At 39.5% G+C, this 18,190-nt stretch overlaps 1 long non-coding RNA gene across 3 annotated transcripts; it reads left to right on the forward strand.

The window, feature by feature from the left end:
* Positions 1 to 535: 535 nt before the first annotated feature.
* LOC103608431 lies at positions 536 to 13,976 on the forward strand. 3 transcript variants are annotated; one of them, XR_552056.1, is made up of 4 exons: positions 1,385 to 1,507; positions 2,524 to 2,531; positions 11,443 to 11,662; positions 13,821 to 13,976. It is a non-coding gene; the product is annotated as an uncharacterized LOC103608431 (long non-coding RNA). The 3 variants fall into 3 exon arrangements; XR_552055.1 differs by lacking the exons at positions 1,385 to 1,507; positions 2,524 to 2,531 and adding an exon at positions 536 to 1,091; XR_552054.1 differs by lacking the exons at positions 1,385 to 1,507; positions 2,524 to 2,531 and adding an exon at positions 649 to 882 and having other exon boundaries at positions 13,821 to 13,896.
* The last annotated feature ends 4,214 nt before the right edge of the window (positions 13,977 to 18,190 follow it).

The following is an 18,190-nucleotide window of genomic DNA, read 5'->3' on the forward strand; positions in this document are numbered from 1 at the left end:
TTCAGTTTTTTTGTTTTTACTTCTATTTTATTTTGAAATATCAAAACTGAAGCAAAGTTGAGATTGCTTTTTTGGGGACCTTTTAGTTTTTTTGTTGGGTTCTCTAAATTATTAACCATCTCAGGCTTTCTACTTTGTCCAGCCAAATCTTGTGAGCTGTGTGAGTGCGTTTTCGACTTTGCTCGACATTTTTGGTCACTCTGCCACTCAAGACGTCATCCGGTCAAGAAAATAAAGTGTGCGTCTGAGGCGGGGTAAGTTCTTTGAGGACTCTGGAAGTCTGATCACTGTGTAGGCGAAACTTATGTGGACTGCGTCGGCAGATTTCTCTTTCCTAGAGTCCACGATCCAGGAGATCCAGCTCGCCTCTGGCCTCCCCACTGCGCACCCGGGATTCTCCAGTTGGGCCGGGAACCCGGAGGAGCCGCCGGGTCCGCGACCAGCCAGAACAGAAGCGGGGCGGGGGCACCGCAGCGGCGCGGAGCATGCGCAGACGGAGCCCAGCGCATGCTCCGCAGCCCGGCGGGTCCACCGCTGAGGGGAGTCGAGTCTCCCGCGCCCCGCCACCCCCGGCAGAGCTACTGCTGAGCTGTTCATTCTGAGCCCTGGCTACCAACAAAGTTCGTTAAAAAAAAAAACCATAATCAACCCTAAAAGAGTGAAAGAGGGCGCGAGCCAGCCAGGCGGCCCTGCCGGAGGAGCCGGCGCAGAAGGAGAAAGGCGGCGGCAGCTGTTGCGCCGCGACCAGGAGCAGCTGCTGGTCGCGCTGGGCGGCGGGTCCGCGCCAGGCGGGGGTCGGTGAGTAGCGGCTCGCGCTCCGGGGCAGCGGTGCTGCGCTCACCCGCCTTCTCCCGGGGCTGGTGGTTTCTTCCGCCCCGCTGGGTAAGGACTCGCTTCTCCCCGGGGTCCCGGGATGTACCTTACTCTGGGGAGTGGAGAGGGGTGTCGGGGCAGGGGCCTCCAGGCCCAGGATCCCATTCCCCGGCCGGACCTCTCAGCACCCGCCCGCCTGCCCCTGAGCACAGAGCCCAAGTTCGAGCCGGAGGAGGTGGGCGGCAGTGCCTGCCTGGCGCCCCCTCCCAGCTCCAGCGGTCCGGTCTCTCTGGGTGTTGGTCACTGGAATTGCCCCGTGGGCGGGAAAGAGCGTGGTGGAGCGGGGCGAGGCGCTGCGCCCCCAGCCTGGCGGAGCGTCCGGCTTTTTGCCCTCACCCAGCCCAAGATGGGGAAGGGGCGACCCAGGCCGGGCGAGACGCCGGCAAGGGGCGTTAAGTGCCCGGGTTAAGTTTGGAGGGGAATAAGGTCCCAAGCCGTACCCTGGCTTTTCGAGCCCTCTTCTCCCTGCAGTGGAGCCCCTCCTTACGCGCCGCCCCACCCTTCCCTAGTTTCTCGCTCAGAGACTGCTGGAATATGAATGAGCCAGGCTGCACTATTTCATTGACACTGGCTGCCACTTTACTCGGAGATCAGAGGAGCTTTCGGCAGTTCCCAGGAATAAGAACCTGAGAGCATATGAGCGAGTTAGAACTTCATTATCAGGAGCTAGTGAAGTAGTAGTAGGGTCTGAAAAGGGCCATTTGCTTCTCTAGGTTTTATATAACTCCTTACATTGACCCTAAGAAGTTTCTCAGTATTTTTACATATATAATCATACCTGTATTTAAGTACAGGCTATTAAGAAAACCCTTTCGATCAGTGAGTTAACTCGAACTTTCCTTTTCTAATTTAGACTGCATTGGTTGGCAAAATTTAAAAATTAAGTTTGTGGGAAAGGGTGTTTATATAAACTATTACTGTCAAGGCTTTAATTATTCAGAATTATGCCTATTTTCTAAGAATTTAATTGTTTCGTTATAGTGCTTTAAGTCTATAGAGTAGTGCCTGAGAATCACAATCAGACTGCCTGTGTCAAAATCTGATTTCACTTCTTTCTTTAAATTTTATTATTTTTTAAGTTATCCTATGGTAAAATTGACCTTTTTTTTAAGGTGTACAGTTCTGTGAATTTTAGATTCCTGTAACCGCTGGTACAATCAGTGTATAGAACAGTTCTATCACCCCCCAAAAACTCATGCTGTCCCTTTTTATATCACACCCCTTATCCCTAACCCCTGGTAATTATTGATCTTTTTTCAGAAAGTCGTATTAATGCAATCATAATTCTTTGTAACTTTTGGATACTGGCTTCTTTCACTTAGCATAATGCTGTTGAGATTCCTTGAAGTTGTTTCACGTATGGACTTTTTTTTTTTTGCTGGGTAGTATTTCATTAGATTGGATGTGCCACAGTTTGTTTACACATCCACTCATTGAAGGACATTTAGGTTATTTTCAATTTTAGGTGATTATGAATAGAGCTGCTATAAATATGTACAGGTTTTTGTGTGTGAACACAAGTTTTCATTTCTCTAGGGTGTTGCTAGGAGTGGGATTGCAGGGTCATATGTAAATGTATGTTTAACTTTTAAAAAACTGTCAAACAGTTTGTCCAGAGTGGCTGTATCATTTTGCATTCCCACTAGCAACGTGTGAGAGTTCCAGTTGCTCCACATCTTCCTCAGCACTTGTTATTGTCAGTATTTTAAAATTTAGCCATTCTAATAGGTGTGTAGTGATATGTTACAGTGGTTTTAATATGCCTTTTACTAATGGCCAAAGATGTTGAATATCTTTTCTTGTGTTCATTTGACATACTTACTCTTTAGTGAAGTATCTGGCCAAATCTTTTTCCCATTTCTTTTTTTTTTTTTTTCCTTTTTGTCTTTTTTCGTGACCGGCAACGGGATCGCAACCCTCGGTGTCGCGCCCGCCCCGCACTCAACCAGTGAGCGGACCGGTCTCTATATGGGGTCCGAACCCTTGGCGGGAGCGCCACCATGCTCCCAAGCGCCACACTCTACCGAGTGCGCCACCGGGCCGGCCCTTTTTCCCATTTCTTAATCAGGTTTTTTATTTCCTTATGTTGAGCTTTGAGGGTTTTTAAATATGTTCTGTATACAAATTATAAGTCAGATATGTGTTTTGCAAATATTTTCTCCCTTTCTGTAGCTTGTCTTTTCATTCTCTTAAGTGTCTTTCAGAGAGCAAATGCTTTTAATTTTGAAGAAGTCCAGTTTATCAATGTTTCCTTTTGTGTATCTTTTGGTATTATGTCTAAGAACCCTTTTCCTAATCCCAGCCCAAGAAGATTTTCTCTTTCTAAAAATTTTATTCTAAAAGTTATAGTTTTACATTTAAATCTGTGATTCATTTTTGAGTAATTGTGTATGAAGTTTAGATGAAGGTTTACTTATTTGCATGTGGATGTCCAATTGTTTCATCACCATTTGTTGAAAAGACTGTCTTTTCTCCGTTGAAGTGCTTTTGCACCTTTGTCAAAAATGAATTGGCTGTATTTGTGTTGTTCTATTTTGGGCCCTCTGTTCTGTTCCATTCATTTATATATCTTTTCCTTTGCCAATATCACACTTTCTTGATCAATTTAGCTTTATAGTGTCTTAAAATTGGGTGGTATGTTGTCCTCTAATCTTATTCTTTTTCAGCATTGTTTTAGCTATTCCAGTTCCTGTGCCTTTCCATATAAAGTTTAGAATCAGCTTGTCTATACAAAAAGTCTTGTTGGTACTTTGATTGGAATTGAATTCAACCGATAGATTAATTTGGAGAAAATTGCAATTTTTACTTTGTTGAGTCTTCCAGTCCATTAAGATGATATGTCTTTCCATTTATTTAGGTCTTTGATTTGTTTTATTAGCATTTTGTAGTTTTCAGCATAAGATCTTGTATACATGTTTTGCTATATTTATACCTAAGTATTTAATTGTTTTGGAACTATTGTAAATCTCATTTTTAAAAATTTTGGTTCAAATTGTACATAATTACTATATAGAACAACAATTGAATTTTATGTCACCTGTGTATCTTGTGACCTGTGACTTTGCTAAACTCACTTATTAGTTCCAGAGTTGTTTTTGTTTTGGGTTTTTTTTTTTTTTCCTTTTTTGGTAGATTCCTTGGATTTTTCTACAGAGACCATCATGTCATTTGAGAATAGAGAGAGTTTTATTTATTTATTTCCCAATCTGTAAGTGTTTTATTTATTTTTGTTGCCCATTGCACTGGCTAGGTCTTCGTGTATGATGAATAGGATCAGTAAGAGTGGACATTCTTTCCTTGTTCCCAATCTACAGAGAAAGTAAGTAATCAGTCCTTCAGAATTAAGTGTGATGTTAACTATAGCTTTTATGTAATAGATGCCTTTTTTTTTGGCAGCTGGCTGGTATGGGGATAGATATCTTTTGTCAGGTTGAAGAAGTCTCATTCTCTTTCTAGTTTGCTGAGAGTTTTTCTCACAAAAAGAGGTCGAATTTTGTCAGATATTTTCTCTGCATCAATTGCTGTTGCAGTACAGTTTTTCTTTTTGAGTCTGTTAATGTGGTGGATTACATTGGTTAATTTTCAAATATTTAGCCAGCCTCGTGTTCCCAGAATAAAGTCTACTTGTTTGTGGTGTACTGTTCTTTTAAATATTGCTGAATTCAATTTATTAATATTTTGCTGAGGATTTTTGCATCTGTGTTCACGTAGGGCTATTTGTCTAGGTTTTGCGGGGGGCAGGGGTACTGTCTGTTTGGTTTTGGTGTCAAGATAATGCTGGCTTCATAAAATGAGTTGGGAAGTGTTTACTTCTCTTCTCTGTTCTGGAAGAGATTGTGTACATTGGTGTTAATTCTTTAAACATTTGGTACAATTATCCAGTGAAACTACCTGAGCCTGGAGACTTCTTTTTCTTTTTTTCTTTTTAGCCTGGAGATTTCTTTTTGAGTTTTTAAGTTACAAATAATAGTCTATGATAATAATATAATATAGTACATAATAATAATAGTTATAGGACTATTCAAATAATCAATTCCATATTCAGTGAGTTGTGGTAGTTTATGCTTTTCAATTCCTTTCTTAATGTGGGAGCTTAGATTATTGATTTGAGATTTTTTCTCTTTTGTAAGGTAAGCATTTAGTGATCTGAATTTTCCCTTTTGGCACTGCTTTAGCTATGTCCCACAAATTTTCATGTTTTTATTTTCATTCAATTTATTTATTTTTATTTATTCATTCATCCATCCATCTATCTATCTATATCTATCTATCTATCTATCTATCTATCTATCTATCTATCTATCTATCTATCTATCTATCTATCTATCGTCTGTCTATCTATCTATTTCTTCTCTTGACCCCACTGACTGTTTAGAAGTGTGTGCTTTTAGTTTCCAAATGTCTGGAAATTTTCCTGTTGTCTTTTTATTACTGATTTCCAGTTTGGTTCTATTGTGGTCAGTGAACACACTCTCTATGATTTCCATTATTTTAAGCTTGTTGAGGTGGTTGTTGAGGTTTTATGGCCCAGAATACATTCTGTCTTGGTATATGTTCAGTGGGTGCTTGAAAGGAAGCATAAGATCTCTTCAAAAAGTTCATGGAATGATTCATATTATCTTTCAATTCAATCTTTCCATGAACCTTTTGAAGTATCCTCATACATTCTGCTACTGTTATGTGGACAGTTCTATATACAAATGTCAATTAGATTCTTACGATTTTATTGTCTTTTTGGAATTTAGTTTTGATTTATTTGTAATGTTTTTGAGTGTATCTCCTTGTATAACTTTTTTAGTGGTTGCTCTGGGTATTACATTATGTATGTAATTTATCACAGTCTATTGGAGTCAGTATTTTACCAGTTCAAGTGAAGTGTGGAACCTTTATCTTCCTTTACATCTTTTTATCCTCCTTCATTTATAATTAATTGTCTTAAATATTTTCTCTACATATATTGAACAGCACATTGGACAGTTTTATAATTTTTGCTTCAAGCGTCAGACATAATTTAGAACACTCAAGAGAAAAAGGGATATCTGTTGCATTTACCGTTATTTTTGCTCTTACCATGTTCTTTCTTTTGTACTGATATTCCACTTCATTTTTTTAAAAAAATCTTTCTGTTTTGAGAATTTTCATTAGCTGTTCTTTTGTATAGGTCTGCTTTCAACAGTGCTTTTAGTTTTCCTTCACTGGAGATGGGCTTGATTTCCTTTTTATTCCTGAAGGACTTTTCACTGGATATATAATTTTGGGTTCTTTTTCTTCAATACTCAAAAAATGATGTGTCATTTCCTTCTGGCCTCCATGGTTTCTGATGAGAAACTTACTGTCTTTCAAATTATTTTTCCTCTGTAGGTAATGCATCCTTTTTCTCTAGCTGCTTTCAAAATGTTATCTTTGTCTTTAGTTTTTAGAAGTTTGATTATGGGCCGAGCCCGTGGCGCACTCGGGAGAGTGCGGCGCTGGGAGCGCAGCAGCGCTCCCGCTGCGGGTTCGGATCCTATGGGGATGGCCAGTGCGCTCACTGGCTGAGCGCAGTGTGGCCAGTCTCAAAAAAAAAAAAAAGAAGTTTGATTATAATGGGCCTTGATCTGGATTTTATTAGGTTTGTCCTGTTTGAGATTCACTCAGCTTCTTGAATCTGTGGCTTTACGTTTTTCCCAAATTTGGGACATTTTTAGCCATTCTTTTTTGAAATGCTTTTTCAGCCCCATCCTTTTTCTCCTCTCCTTCTGGAACTCTGAGGACATAAATATTAGATTTTTTTTGTTTAGTTCCACAGGTCCCCGAGGCTCTGTCTTTTTTGCCCAGTCTGTTTGCATTTTGTTGTTCAGGTTGAGAAGTGTATATTATTCTGTGTTCAAGTGTACTAATTCTTCCCTCTGTACCCTCTGTTCTGCTGTTGAGCCTATCCATTGAGTTTTTTATTTTTGTTATTATAATGTTCAGTTCTAAACTTTCCATTTTGTTCTGTTTTTATATTTTCTCTTTCTTTGATGAGACTTTATTTTTTGCATTTGTTTCAAGTGTGTCCATAATTGCTCATTTACTGCCAGCTAACTGTTTTTATTTTTTAAAATACTTGTTAGGTAATTCTAATGTCTGTCATCTCCCTGCTGGTATCTGTTGATTGTCTTACATTCAGGTTAAGATCTTCCTGGTTCTTGATGTGCTGAATGATTTTTGCTGGAAATCAGGACATTTGGGGGTATTATGTTATGTTCTCTGGATCTCATTTAAACTTTCTTTCTGAGCCTTGCTTCCTCTGACAGTGCTCCAAACAGAAGCAGGGTGGCTATGTCCTTGCTACCGGGAGGGGCTAAAACTCCAGGTTTCCAACTTATCCTCCATTGAAACAGAGAGTAGAAGGGGCTCTTTTTACTACTGGACATGATGGGTCCACTAGGCCCCTGCTACTACCACTCTGGCTGGGAGGAGGAACAGCATCTTGTTACTGTTCCTCCTGTGGTCCCCACCAAGGCTGCAGGGATGGGAGGATGGCCTTATTGCCACTGAGAGATGATGAAAGTTCTGGTTTTCTAATAGGCTTTCTCTAACACTGCCTTAGCAAGGAAGGGGAGGTAAAGTTGGGGGGAAGATGACTCTGAACTGTCGGACGGGGTGGAAGTCCAGTCTACCTATATGATTATGAGTAATAATGTGGTGGTGTTAGTGGGGTACCTTCATTACCTCCCAATGGGGATAAAAGTCCTGGCTTCCCAGTGGGTTTTCTCTAACACTACTCCTTAGAGGAAGATGGGGTGCATCATTATGGCCCTCACAAGGATGTGTTTTCTGCCTTGCTACTTGGTAGGCTTTCCCTTTCCTCAGCCTTTGGCTCAAGAGAGTAGGCCTTTGTTTTGGTGTTTTTTTGTTGGTATTCCCTGGTTACTGGCTTCTCCGTAATCCAGTCTGGGATATATGAGGTAAAAAGAACTCAAGGAAAGCTCAATACCATGTTTTTCCTTGTGTCCTATGTTCTTTATCCAGTCTTCCTTCTTTCTACTTTTCAGAGTCTAATGTTTATTTTATATATAAGTCCACAATTTTTAGTTATACTTAGAGGAAGGAATAGGGAAAAATATGTCTACTCCATCTTCCCAGAAGCAAAAGTCTCTGAAGTATATGTTTTTATTTTTAATTTTTTTTATTAACTACTTTATTTTTAGTCCAGTTTTAGGTTCTCAGCAAAATTAAGAGGAAGGTACAGAGATTTCCCATATACCCCATGCTCCAACACGTGCCTACTCTCCCTCATTCTCCCTTCATCAGAAGGGTCCTTGTACTACAACTGATGAACCTACATTGACATATCACAATCACTCCAAGCTCATAGTTTACATTAAAGTTTATTCTGAGTATTGTATATCCTGTGGGTTTGGACATATGTAAAATGACATGTACCCATCATTATAGTGTATCTATACAGATACACTACATACAGAGTAATTTTGCTGCCCTAAAAGATGTCTGTACTTGAAGTGTGTATTTTTGAAAGTGTAAAATAGAATAAGTTTTTTGTTGTTGCTTTTTTTGAATTTCACAATCTTCTGGGGTAAAGAATTGTTTAGGTAGAGAGAAGGAAGAGGAAGTTGCTTTCTAAGAACTGAACTAGTGTGAGATACACCTGGATGAACAAGGGTCAGATCATGGAGAGTATTTTAGATTTGACTCTAAGTGTCCTAAAGACGAAACCTTTGTGTAGGGTAGTAGGGTGGTGGTACTTGATGTTCAGGCTGTACCCTAGACCATTTAAATCATATACTCAGAGGACAGAATTCAGGCACCAGTGTTTTTTAAAGTTCTGTAGATGATTCCAGTGTGTAGCCAAGGTTGAGACCACTAGCCTAAAGTAACCTAGGGTAATGGTTCTAGCATTTACCTGGTTATAAAATCAGTTGGGTACATGTATATATATGTTTATATATATATGTGTGTGTGTGTGTGTATATGTAAATGTAATATGTGTAACAGCTATAAAATAAAGGAAAGGGAGGGTTGGTATATATACCCACCTATATAGTTGCAAGGCTTCCAATTTGTGGAACCTTTCTGCATTGTTGGTAAGAGTGTAAATTAGTGCAGCCATTATGGAAAACAGTGTGGAGTTTCCTCAAAACAACTAGAGATAGAACTACCATAGGATCCAGCAATTCCACTGCTGAGTATATACCCAAAGGAATGGAAATCATCATGTCGAAGGAGTACCTGCACTCCCATGTTTCTTGCAGCTCTATTTACAATAGTCAAGAGTTGGAACCAACCTAAATGTCCACTGATGGATGACTGGATAAGGAAAATGTGGTATATGTACACAATGCAATGCTACTCTGCCATAAAAAAGAATGAAATACTGCCATTTGCAGCAACATGGATGAACTTAGGGAAAATTGTTAAGTGAAATAAGCCAGGCACAGCAAGAGAAATACCACATGTCCTCACTTATAAGGGGGAGCTAGGAAGGGAAGGAAAGGAACTTTCAAAGGAACAGAACAGAACCGAGGTTATCTGAGGTGGGAAAGGGGGAGCAGGGGAGGGTGGGTAAAGGGCCACAAAAATTGGTTACATTGTATAATGTTGAATATACTAATTATCCTGATTGGAACATCACATATTGCACACAGGTATAGATATTCAGTGCTGTGCCCCACAGATATGTAGAATCAACTATGTTCCAACAACAACAACAAAAAAGAATAAAAAATAAATGAATACATAAATAAAATCACTTTGAGTGTATGCCCATCTGGGTCCTCCAGGAAGCAAATGTCAAGGTAGAATTTTATGTGCAAGACATTTAGTGGGGGAAGTGCCTGCGAAGGGTAAAGAGGAAAGCCTTCAGACTGCTGTGCCATTTTGACACCTGTGAAAGGAGAAAGGCAGATTGGGTGGAAAGAGCTTTAAGAATATCTTGGCCAGTTTGATGGGGAGCCTCAGAGGAAAGAGGAATCCTTGTTGGGCAGAATTGGCCTGACTTTAGTAACCCTGCCTGTTCAGTCTTCACCTTGGGTGAGTGTGGCCTCAATAGGAGTGGGCAGTGCAACATGTCCTGAAGGTTTGGCCGCTGGAGACTGCCAACTAGCACCTCTCTTGAAGGGAGGGCTGAGCAGCGCCATTTCTGTGTGTGTTTTTTTTTTTTTTTTTTTGTTTTTGTCTTTTTCTGTGTCCGGCAACGGATCGCAACCCTCAGTGTTACCCCCGTACCGGACCAGGGACCGGCAATGGGATTGCAACCCTCGGCGTTGCTCCCGCACCTGGCTCAGCCAGTGAGCAGGAACCGGTCTGTATGTGGGATCCAAACCCTCGGGCGGGAGCGCCGCCGCACTTCCCAAGCGGCGCACTTACGCAGTGCGCCACCGGGCCGGCCCATCTGTGTGTGTTTTAAAAACCAGATTCCAAGGCCACTCCTCAAGATTTCTGATTAATTATGTCTGAGATGGAGACCCAGCACCTATACGTTAGCAAGTGCTCCTGTGTGTGTTTTAAAAACCAGATTCCAAGGCCACTCCTCGAGATTTCTGATTAATTATGTCTGAGATGGAGACCCAGCACCTATACGTTAGCAAGTGCTCCTAGATGATTCTTATGATCATGCAAGTTTGTGAAGTTCCAGGGACAATTGTTGAGATTCTATTAGGGATAAATGAAGGAGTGTTTTTCATATTTCAGACTGGCTTTGTGTAGTGGTTGTAGAGGTGGATTTTCATTTAAGGTGGGTGGAATATAATAGCTAAAGGGCAGGAGCCTAACTAGTAATTTTAAGAAGAAATATGAAGAAATTTACTTTCTGTTCTTTTCAGTCTAGAATACAAACAGTGTACATTCTGTTACTATCATTATATGAGTAACTATAACCTGTCTGAAACTAAAGAAGGAATGTGTGGTTAGAAGATTATTTGTACAGGATTCATTGTAACCTGAACACACAAAGCAGTGTAACTGAGAGCCCAGTGCTGACACATGGTTATACATTATTTTACAAAACCTTTCTTTTGGGTGCTTTTCTAGGGACATTAATTGTTACCTGTAAGGTTGAAAAGCAGTTTCCTTAGATTTTGTATTTGTGACCTATTTGGTGGTAAAATATGGGGGATCTATTATGTTAAATGAAACTATTAATTTGTGAATACTTAACTTTCATTATGCTGAGTGCTTTATATCTATCATTGGTCAACAGCCCTGCGAGGTAGATATTATTGCCAGGAAACTGAAGCTTAAAGAGGATAAGTAAGAACTTAGAGACAGAATTAGTTAAGGCAGCGTTAAATCAGGCCTCAACTCCAATGCCCATACTCTTTGTTGCTATGAAAGAGAACTATGTATATCTAGGCATTTATTGAAACATGAATGTCACGCATTGCGCTATTGATAAGGATCCAAAAATGAATGATGTTACTGTTTCACCTTTCAAAGAATTTATATTCTCTAAAAGGAGTGGGAAAAGGGGCTTAGTCATGGAAATAAATTCTTGCAAGGCAGTATGGCTGTTTCTTGATAAAATAATTATAGTTTATTTTGTATAATTTTTGTGTCATGAAAAAATAATTTTATTTTAAACCACAGATTTGAGAGAGAAGATCTGATCACCTGGGATTAGAGTTGGTACAGAAACTATTTCACCTCCAAAAATGTTGGAGGAAGACATGGAAGTGGCCATCAAGATGGTGGTTGTAGGGAATGGAGCAGTTGGAAAATCAAGTATGATTCAGCGATACTGCAAAGGCATCTTTACAAAAGACTACAAGAAAACCATTGGAGTTGATTTTTTGGAGCGACAAATTCAGTATGTACTTGGTCATTTTATCCCTTTGCTTTTGATTTGTGAACTATGTCCAAGACTTTCATTAGTTACAGAACAGGCCAAGGTTAGACAGCTGTCGCAGTGGCTCAGGCAACAGTTGATGGTGGTTTTCAATGCTTGTTACCATATGTGTCATTATCCTTCTGTCTTTTTTTCTTTCATCTTTTTTTTCTTCTCTCATTTTTTTTCTTTTTTCCTCTATTGCCTTTCTCCCCTTTTTTCCTACCTTATATCTGTTTTATATTTGTTCATGACACCTAGGGCACTTCTTAAACACAAACTGATGCTTGACTAATGAGATTTCCATCTGCTCTTTTATTTGAAAGGAAAGTTACTATTCCTTCAGAGTAAAATTTTCATCTCTTATATTGTGGGATATTTTTGTTTAGAATGACATTTTTTTAAACTGGGCAAGACTGTATAGAAGTTAGAGAATTGATAATTTGCTTTTACACAGGTATTGATAGTTAAAACTGTACCCAACAGATATGTACAATCAATTACGTTTCAGTAAAAAATAAAAATAATTTGCTTTTATTCTAAAGAAATAAGAGAAAACAGGTTTGGATGGATAAACTACACCTGTGAAAATGAAATCCTACTTCAGAAAATCCAGTTGGAATGCAAAACACATCAGAAAGTTTTGCTATTAGTCCTGAGAACTTTTAAGGATATTTTTAATTGCAGGAGACAAACTAAAATGTATTACAAAAATGAGCAACATTAAACAAGTCTGACTTACTGGCCCAGACATTAATATCGAAGATAATTATATTCATCATTTTAAAGATTAATTTTCTTTTTTTCTTTTGTCAGCTGGCTGTTACAGGGTTCTGAACCTTTGACCTTAGTATTATAACACTGTACTGTAACCAACTGAGTTAACTGGCCAGCCCAGTTGTTTAATTGCTATTCTGTATTGTGTTACTATCTTTTTAAAAATACTTCCATATTTGCTTCCTTTCTCAGAACATACTTTAAGAGAACTCATTTTAAGTTTTGATGATGTTTATTTTTTATACTTATTGCCTGAAACCAAATTAATGTATTAGATATATAGTTGATCCTCATTGTTCATGGATTCTGTATTTGCAGATTCACTTTCTTGCTAAAATTTATTTGTATCTCAGAATCAGTAGTCTTAGTGTCTTTGTGGTCATCTGTAGATATGCCCAGAGCAGGAAAAATTTGAGTTGCCAAATATGCAGTTTCCCAGCTGAGATCAAATAGGGCAATATTCTTCCTTCTTGTTTCGTCCCTCATACAGTAAATGTGTCCTTTTCATGTTCTGTTTAGTACCACATTTTTCACCTCTTGTACTTTTCGTTGGTGATTTTGCTGTTTAAAATGTACCCCAAGTATAATGCTTGAAGTGCTGTCTAGTTGTTCCTAAGCACAAGAAGACTGTGATGTGCCTTTTGGAGAAAAAACACATGTTTGGTAAGCTTTTTCAAACACCAGATATGGTGTTGTTTGTCTGTAGTGCTGTTGGTTATGAGTTCAGTGAGATTATGATTTCAGTGTTAATGAATTAACAATATATATTAATAAGGTGTCTTTAAATAGAAATGTCTGTAAAATAAGGTTATACATTGATCAGTTGACAAAAATGTAACCAGGCATTCTCAGGACTGCTTAACCCTAGAAGCACTGGTTCAGTATGTGCTAATTCAGTGTTCACAGTGCCATATGTTATAGAACATAACTACTGTGAATAACTAGAATAGGCTATGTGACAAAATAAAATAAATTTTGAGCTAAAGGGCAGCCAAGCAGGTAAGCTGCTTCTTTCGTTTCTTATCCTTATTCTATCAGTAGGGCACCAGAATCCATTAAAATGGTGTAGGGTAGAAGAATAAGCACTGACCTAAAGGAATTCTCCTTTCCCTATACTCATAGTCTTAGAGCTACCACTGTCTGTGACTGTTGTCAAAAAAAAGGAAGAAGGCAGGTAAATCCAGATCATGTGTAAAGGTATAAATTTGGGGGAATGTCTTTCACCCTTTACTCGGACCTTTTCAGAGTGAAACCAGCAGTATAGTTTTAATACCTCCAGATCTGAAAAATAAAAATATATATAAAGGTATATTACCAAAAATATTTCCCTTTACATATGAAATAAATTCATCTCTTGTTTCAGAGTTAATGATGAAGATGTCAGACTAATGTTATGGGACACTGCAGGTCAAGAGGAGTTTGATGCGATAACAAAGGCCTACTATCGAGGTAAAATGCAGGATTTGTTTATTATTTTTTTGTTTCAGCACATTCTTTTGGCTTAAGAAAGAACTTTGCTTTCTTTGTATCTCATGTAAAGGTTTCTCTCTAGGAATAGTTAAAATAATTTCAAAGTATTTTGAAAAACCCCAGTTGAGTGACAAATAACACTTTGTTACTGTAGACAGTTTGTCTCTGCCATAGAATTATATGATACATATAGTCAGAGAGTGGAAACTAACATGAAAAAGTAAAACCCCTGCATATAAGGTGGTATTTTGTTATGGCACATGAGTCGCACAAAGCCTTTTCAGTGCTCTAGGAGTTCAGAGAAATGTGAGATACATGTGAGAGGAAGAAACCACAACTATAGAATTTAGTGCTCTAAAATGTGGTCTTAACTTCCTCAAGAAAAGGCTCAATGAAGCTTCTAAATTGAACTTAAAGTTTCCTTTAAATTTTCCTGTAAAATTATGTCCTTTTCTTTTGAAATTTAAAACATCGTTTTTAGTGTTTCTCCAACTCACTACCAGTGGTGATTGAAATGAGAAAACAAAATAACTGAAAGCCTGCTCTAGTACTGTGTAGCATTATGGCCTGTTGATGCTGAGTAAATATTAATTGATAATTCATACCAACATTTCCCAGATGCTATGGGAGATAGAATGGCACTGTTGACATATTGATTATCCCTTCAGTGACATCCCCTCTTAACTTTTCACCTTCTTATTGTAAGTAAAACTTGATTCTAAAGACACTGCTTCCCCTGCTGCCTTCTGTAGTGGAGGGTGTTCACCCACATTCCCACATCTTCACAGTCTTCAAGACCTGGAGGATGTTGGGCAGAGGTTTCTTTGTTTCTTACTGCTGCTTCCAAACCATTCCCCTTCTTCTTCCTTCAAAAACCTCAGCACCTTGAAAGTCCAAGTTGTGAGACTTTTAGTTGCCACTAGTGCCCCCTGGTCACCATGGTGCATTGACTTCCATCACAACTCCTTCCTGATAATATTGGCATCTGGCTCATTTTCTTCTCCACAGAAAGGTTACTTTTTGAAAATCCAACCTGTTGCTCATTTTCTTGTCCTTGTCAACCTTGTCCTTCTCAAAGCAACAGTCTTTTCATTATCTCAAAAATCTAGGCCTCTAAAGTCTCTCACTCCCTGACCACTGCTTCCTGTGAGTTTAGCTTGCTAACTTAAATACCCACACTCTTAACTGTCCTCTAACCCATTGAGAGCTTGTTTCCTGACCCTAGCGCTTTTTCACTATAACTTTTTTTTTTTTTTTCCTTTTTGTCTTTTTCCGTTTCCGGCAACGGATCGCAACCCTCAGTGTCGCCCCTGTACCGGACCGGGACCGGCAATGGGATCGCAACCCTCTGTGTCGCTCCCGCGCCTCGCTCAGCCAGTGAGCGGGAACCAGTCTGTATGCGGGATCCGAACCCTCGGTGGGAGTGCCGCCGCGCTTCCCAAGCGGTGCACTATAGCAGTGCGCCACCGGGCCGGCCCGTCACTATAACTTTTCACACAGCTTTTACTTCTTTCTTTCCTCAAGTTAGATTAGTTTTTCTGGTCCTATGGACATTTGCTTGGAAATACCTTTAACTCCCTGCCCTGTGCTTTTTGCATAGTACTTGCTCACCAAAACGCCCAACCCAGTTGAACCCATCTATCTCCCAACCTGTAGTCAAGCACCTAAACCTTATTGGAGAATATCAGACAGAACCATTCTGATTAAACTTTGAAGTTATGATCACATAACTTTAATGAGTACTCAGTGCTGCCAGACACTGTTAATACACTTCTATAGTCAATAAGTCTCTTCACCAAAACAGCTATTTTACATCTTCTCTTGCCTTAACCTTGAGGATTCCTTCCTTGTCACTGTACTCAGATGATTTCCTTGCTTCCATCTTTGAGAAAGCAGATAACAATCAAATAAAAATTATTTCATCCTTCCTACTACCAAATCACTTCCTTGGTAAAAACGTTTAGGTAACTTTCTCTTGCTGGAGGAAGAAGTTCAGGTATGTTAGCATCCTGTCCACAGGACTTTGCAATTGTGTTTCTCCTGTCTCTCTAGCCTCCTCTGCTGTTGATTCCTTACTTGCACTTTACCCTTGAGAAATCTCCATATTATTTCCTTCCTTTTTACACTATGCTTGGAATGTGTTCTTGTCCCACTTGATCTTCTACCTTAAAATCTACAACTCAGAAATCTCTGTGAAACTTTTATCTGGGCCTCACCCTTGAAAAAATTAATCACTTTCTTTTGAGCTGCTTCTGTGTGTTTATTGCATTTATCACACTATATAGTATTTGCATATTTATCTTCCCTAACATACTGTGAGTTACTTGATGTTTTGGCTTATGGAGTTGTGAGGTTTTTTTGTCTGTCTCCCCGGCCCCAGAGCATAGCACATGTTGGCTTAAGTGAATTCAGTTCCCCTCAAGAGGCAGTATAACTAAGGTTAACTTTTTAAAAAGTGAAATTCTACTGGGTGTATTCAGCTTCATTTTATTTATCAGATGTGTCAGCTTTATACTGTGACTGTAAGTTACAGAAGAACTCGTATATACACATTTATAAATATAAATTATTTCACTTAAAGGTATTTGTTTTCTGGACTGGAAGCCCCAAGAGTAGGATCATATCTGTCGTGTTTATGGATGCTCCCATGCCTGTTTCTCAAGATTTGAAGTTTCATTCAGCAAATGTGTACTGAGTATTGAGTGTCTCTTATATTCTAGGCATATAATAGACATTAATTATATAACTAAGGTCTAAAAATATCATAATTGCACTAACATATAAGTGGCCAAAAAATTGTCTTTCTAAATTGGTACCAAGGAAATTTAACTTCCACTGTCTGCTCTAAGAAAACATTTTGGTTTGAAATGAAAAAAAGAAACCTTGTCCTGGCTTTTTTTTATTGGCTTGTATTTATATTCATGTACTAACATTCCTTGGAAATATATCTGAGAAGTTTCCATAGACTTTTTTTTTTTTTTTTTTTTTTTTTGGCTAGCTGGTACAGGGATCAAACCCTTGACCTTGGTGTTATCTAATCAGCTGTCCTAACTGGCCAGCCAAAGGTAATGCTTTTTTCACATCTTAAATCTCTTTTTCTTTCTCTCTTTTTAAATCTACTTTTTGGTATCATAAAGCTTAAAATATATTCTATCTTAGTAAGTAGAGTGATAGTAGTTGAATGCTAAACAGTCTCAAAGATCAGATGGTATGGAAGCAGTAATGAATTATTTGTTCGAAGTCTCTTTAAACATCCTACCTTGGAAAATACAGCTTTAATGAAACTGAAATAATAGTTATATACAAAGGGAATTCCTCTTTTCTTTTATATGTCACTTTATACAACTTGAAAGGGAATGTGAAGGGGACGCACGGACGAAGGAATCACGCGAGACCTGGGCTAACAGTTCGCCAGAGAAGTTCCGCTTTATTCAAGGACTGCACGTACATTTATAGGGTGCTGTGCTCCGGGGCAGGAGAGAGAGTGGACAGGGCAGTAACTGATTGGACGGGGCTGGGCAGGAGGTGAGCCTTGACCTGTGACTGGCTGAGGTTTGGCACGGGTGGGCTTGGGTGTTGGCGCCAGCAGGCTTGTCTACTGTGGAGAAGAACCAGGAAGGGCGCCATATTGCCAGGGTGTGTCCCTGTTCAGACGCCCATGGGGTCCCTACATTCCTCCCTTTTTCCTCTATTGTGGGGAATGGGTCGCCGTGATCTTCGAGCTACTTCCTGCTGGACGGGGGCATAGTAGGGGAAGAGGAATTGGGGGAAGATTGGGGATTTTGTAACAGGACTCAAAAGAGGGTAGAGAATAAGATAATTTCGAAGGGGGAGAACTCTAGAAAGGTTCCCTGAAGCCACAGGTCGGTGATTTGTTGAGTCCAGTGTGTGTAGGAGGCTATAGGGGAGAGCATCCAGGTGTCTGCGGCCAAAGCTTCCAGGAACAAGGACCATCGATGAGGCAGGTCCATTTTAACAGCGGGTTAGCTGATCTGGTGAAGAGCGGGCAGGATCCTCGGTGGCCAGGAGCTGGTAGTTCCTAAGTAAAAGCTGGTTAAAAGTTTGGTTAGAAATCCTTCCGAGTTGAGTTTGAATGAATTTTATGATGCAGGGCAGAAAAAGACAGGCTATAAATATAACAGCGAGGGGTCCTAATACTGGCCATACCCAGGTGAGAAGTGAGCCTTGGAAAAAAGAGGAGAAAGGATCAGGGCGGTTGCCTCTGAGGTCTGAGGCTAAGTTGGTGAGTTTGACAATATCGGT

Source organism: Galeopterus variegatus, unplaced genomic scaffold (assembly GCF_000696425.1).
Source record: "Galeopterus variegatus unplaced genomic scaffold, G_variegatus-3.0.2 Scaffold8410, whole genome shotgun sequence".
Classification (NCBI taxonomy): domain Eukaryota; kingdom Metazoa; phylum Chordata; class Mammalia; order Dermoptera; family Cynocephalidae; genus Galeopterus; species Galeopterus variegatus.